The sequence below is a fragment of the Myotis lucifugus genome, unplaced genomic scaffold (genome assembly GCF_000147115.1).
Source record: "Myotis lucifugus unplaced genomic scaffold, Myoluc2.0 scaffold_166, whole genome shotgun sequence".
In the NCBI taxonomy this organism is placed as follows: Eukaryota; Metazoa; Chordata; class Mammalia; order Chiroptera; family Vespertilionidae; genus Myotis; species Myotis lucifugus.
This window is the reverse complement of record NW_005871214.1, coordinates 1,285,908-1,290,890: the sequence shown is the minus strand read 5'-3', so window position 1 is coordinate 1,290,890 and position 4,983 is coordinate 1,285,908.

Sequence of the window (4,983 nt, the reverse complement as noted above, 5' to 3'; positions counted from 1 at the left end):
AGATAGACTGAAAATCTAAGTCAAGTTTTACACAAAACCATCAAAAACTCTTGTCAGATAAAATGCTCAGTAGCTTGCCAGCTACGTGCATAAATCATAGTTAAAGTAAGTTTTCTATTTCATCCCCTCTAACAAAGAGACAAAGCAATGGCCATTTCAACCAAAAATAGTCTCCACAGTGACGCAGACCCACTGGGTGTGTGGCTTCAGCCCTTCCCCCTTCCCTGCCCTCACTGCTTGTTATAGCCTGAGTGTTGATAAAGTCAACAGGATGTGGCCATAGGCCAAGGGTCAGAGAGCATATATGGCAATTTCCATGCAGTGTGTATCAGCAATAATGTCCTGTCTTACACTGGAAATAAACTCAAGTAATGTAGATGGTGACATCTGAATCACAATTATGGCAAATAATAAGTCAGAAGAGCCTTGCAATAATCATAAATTACCTTACCTAAAACACTTTATTTTATTTAAAATTATTTTTAAAAATTTTATTTTCAATTACAGTTGACATACAATATTGTATTAGTTCCAGGTGTACAACATAGCGATTAGCTATTTATGTAACTTAAGAAGCGATCACCCCAAAAGTCTAGAACCCATCCGACACCATACATAGTTATTCTAATAGTATTGACTATATTTCCCATGCTATGCTTTATATTCCCATGACTATAAACTGGCAATTAGGGAAGGGGGTAGGGGATGGTTCCCATCTGCTGACCATCAATTTGTACCTTAGCTAAAACATTTTATAATCAATTAGAGGCCCGTTGCACAGATTCATGCACTGGTGGGGTCCCTCAGCCTGTCCTGCGCCCTCTCACAATCCGAGACCCCGAGGGATGTAGTAGTGTGCGAAGCAGCAGGCGGCCGGGGAGGAGCCCGAGCCTAAGCTGGGTGCCACACCGTTCCTGCTCATCCTGGCCCCACTGCGCCTGCCACTGCTGCTGCTTGGTAAGCTCGCTGAGCGGTGTTCCCGCTGTGGGAGCGCACTGACCACCAGGGGGCAGCTCCTGCATTGAGCGTCTGCCCCCTGGTGGTCAGTGCACGTCATAGCGACTGGTCGATCGGTCGACTGCTTGAATGGTTGACCGGTCACTTAGGCTTTTATATATATAGATTGCTAGTCCTGTCCTTTCTCCTGTGTACACTCCAAAGCTAACGTTCCCCAATTTGAACCTGTCTTCCTACTTACCATCCTTAGGGTGTATAGGCCCTGGACCTATCTTTATCCCCCCAGGCCCTCCTTACTCCTGCTGTGGCTTCATTTATCCCTCCAACTACCCCCACCCTCAGCCCTCCTGCTGGCTGTGGGCGAGGATACAGTGACTTGGAACCCCTCCTTATTTTGGCCTTGGTTCAAGTCCCATCTTCTTCCATTTACCTGCTTTCCCAGCAAGTAAACCTTTCCTGCTGTCCTAAGTCCTCAACCTCATCTCTGCTTCCTTCCTTAGCAACTAAGCATACGTCCCACATTATAGATAACTCAGGGACCACGTAGCATGCCTAAGCTCCCTCAAGCTCCCTCTTCCAACCACAAAATCCTTTTGCATCATTACTTCCTTTGTCTCAACTTAAGTTTCTGAGATGAAAATGGGTCTTTCTCTCTAAGGTAAAACTCTGCCTATGCTGGCGATGCCAGCCACTCTTTCATCCAACGCCAATTCCTGCCTCTCTTAGTGGTTCTCAACCTTCCTAATGCCTCGACCCTTTAATACAGTTCCTCATGTTGTGGTGACCCCCAATTTCATTGTTACAAATGGAACATAATTAAAGCATAGTGATTAATCACAAAAACAATATGTAATTATATGTGTGTTTTCCGATGGTCTTAGGCGACCCCTGTGAAAGGGTTGTTCGACCCCCAAAGGGGTCGCGACCCACAGGTTGAGAACCGCTGCTTTAGATCCTCTCCTCCAATGGCTCCTTCCCTTGGAACTACTGTCAAGCTAGCTCGATACTGACATGTATTTTTTATTCCTGTTATGTAATTTCATTTACCCTATGGGTCTCCCTGACTCTAGACCCTGGCATTTAAGAGAACCATAGGAACCCAAATCTTGGCTTTTAAATTTTAAAAGCTAAGGACCAGGTAAAAGATACAAAGATTTGCAAGAATACAGAATCTTTTAAGAGTCAGTTTTCCAATTCCTTAAGATATAGATTTCCTGGGCCATGGAGAGAGGAAGGGTCATTAAGGAGAGAAATGAGGTGAGATTCTACTGGGGATATGAGAAGGTAAAAGCAGACATTGATAGTGAGGCCAACTCTCTTCCCTACCCCCTTCTTCCTTGCTGGCACAACCCACTACATGTCATAAAAGCTGAAAAGAACAGATACTGGCTTTCCCAGCCTTACTTGCAGCTAGAATTGATGGAGCAGGCTTCTGAGGGCTTTTACAAAGATTGTCTTCACTAATAAACAGAGAGATAAGGAAGTATGTCCTCTCCCTGACTTTTGGAATGTTGTCATGTGAGGACATGAAGTTTTGTGCTGCAGCAATCTATTGTGATCATGAAGGGGACCTGCTGACAGATTGCAGATGGCAGAGTAGGAAGATGGAGAGAGGCTGAGTCTTCAGGATGTTGTTGAGATGCTAAACCCACCATGGGACCACCCACCTTTGTGTTCCTTGTTATACGAGATAATATGCAGTTCTTACTGCGTAGGCCACCCTTATGCAGTTACATGGAGTTGAAAACGTCCCATACCCACTTTTTCCATTCCCTTTCTTAGAGAAAAGGCCCATTGCCAAGGGCTTGGGGGGTGGAGGTTGAACTAACAAGTTGGAGAAGTTGAGACCTAGGGGAACCTTTGTCTCACATCATATTAAACATCTTGTTTGTTGGCAAAATATACAGTTCCCCTTAGCCACCATGGTAAGGGAATGGCAAGAAAGGAATGGTTATGTGGCCGGTTAGAAAGGCCTGAGATTTCATAGATTTCCAGAGAATGATGTGGGCAAATAGCCGTATTTCCCCAGGGGAAAGTCAAGGAGGAAAAGTCAGACTTGGAGAGGCTTTGAGTGTGGGCAAGAGACCAGAGCTGTGGACGCCACACTCACGGACCGATTTCGGGAGGCCATCCACGTCTGAGGAGGTGTGATGAGCTCATAAGTCCAGGCATAGGAGGTCCACACAGTGTGGACACAGTGCCCGGGGCCAGAGACCTCTTCACAGCCCAGATGCCATCCAACCCGTTCCTCCAAAAGGAAAACTCTGAATTACCTGAGGAAAACCTGACTAAAACCAAACTTCATAACAACAGGCAGAATGGGGACTGGGCCCCAAAGTTAATGTAGTTATTAGAAAAGTGCAGTTTTCTCCTCTTATGTACTTGAATATGCAGACAGAAGTGTCTTTCCTGCTGAACAATGCTCTATCTTAAATAAACAAAATCCCAGTCTTCCCTCAATCCTGCTCTCCCCTAAAGCTCTCCATCCCCTTTCATTCCTTCCCTGCCAAACTTTTTGAGAGAATTCTCTCTACTGGGGGCCTTCACCTCTTTACAATCTACTGACTCTAACCCCTTCTCATCTGACACCTGGCTCCAGGCCCATCATCTGATGAGCCTGCTACCTAACGGGTCACTCAGAGTACATTGATTAAAATTATACTTTGACTTACAATTTTTCCTTTGTCTGACTTAGAAAAGTAGCTTCGATTAATGAGAAAAAAGCCTCACAAATGTCCTATTGACTCTTCAAATGAGTCCAATGCCAACTCACCCATCTTTCCCCTCAAACCAGCTTCATCTCCTGATTTCTGAGCTTCAAATAGTTCAAAGCACCAGGCTCATTTTTAATTCTTTTCCCCCCTCCTTTTCCCACATAATCCATTTCAAATCTTTTGGCTTCGTGGCCTACCACAGAGTGCTGTTGTGAAAGATAGATGGGCCAGATCTCTGTGGTGGATAACTAGCGGGTGCTTTGAGAATCACCTGTGCTAAACACACAAATATTATAAACAGACAATAACACACCCGTCCCCTCGGTCCCACTCCAGATGTCCTGACTGGATGTGAGCCTGCTCAGGATCCCCCCGGCTCCCGTATCTGTGCTCTGTGACCTCAGCACAAAGGATGCCTGTCTTGTTCTCTGGTTGCTTCCTGTGTCTGCCCAGCCAAATGGCAGCTGCTTCTGGTGACACCTACTCCAGTGTCTTCTCAGCGTCTAGCCCAGGGCTGGGTGCCCCTCATTGATTGGGGGAATGTGCTTCCCCAAGTGCACCAAACTGATGGTATCTGTAAGAAGTGACACACGTTTGAGCCATTTGATTCTTTACATAAGGACCTGGGGTTCTCATGTACCACTCCCCGTGACATACCAAGAGCCCATCAGAAATTGGTTTCTGGACTTCAAGAAGATGTATTCAGCTTTCATAGACAGCTTCAGTGCAGAGCCCTCCTGAAACACAAATAGTCTGTGAGGCACAAAGCGGTCAGGCTCACTCATCAGGCTGATCCACTGACTCTAGAGTCCTCTCCTACTCAGCTGGCGGGGCTGTGGTTTGGCCCCTGATCCTATGCCAATTAATTGCTCATCCGGTTGGCATCCAATCAGTTAGTTGGCCATTCATTCATTTACTCATGCAGGCCTGCAGTCACATAGTCACCCACTCAGCACATATGAACTGAGAGCCTACTATGTGCCAGACGCTCTTTTCCCATTGGAGACAAAATAGATGGTAGCACGAGGAGCACAGGACCTTGGGACCGACCAGGATGGTGTGTAGGGCAGGTTTCCCAAACAGTTCACGTCAGCACCTGGCTCAGCATTGCCCTCCACACCCAACGGGGTTAAGCCACAGGTAGGAAGCTCGAGGCAGGAATGAGCTGGAAACGGGCTGTAATGGGAAAGTGAGCCTGGAGAGGTGGCCCTGGCGTGGCCAGGAGAGCATTTCCAAGTTGCTGCATTCATTGTCTTGGGGGTGGGGAGGTGAGGGGGGCGGATGCTTGATGGGAGCTGAGGCTGCGAAGGCG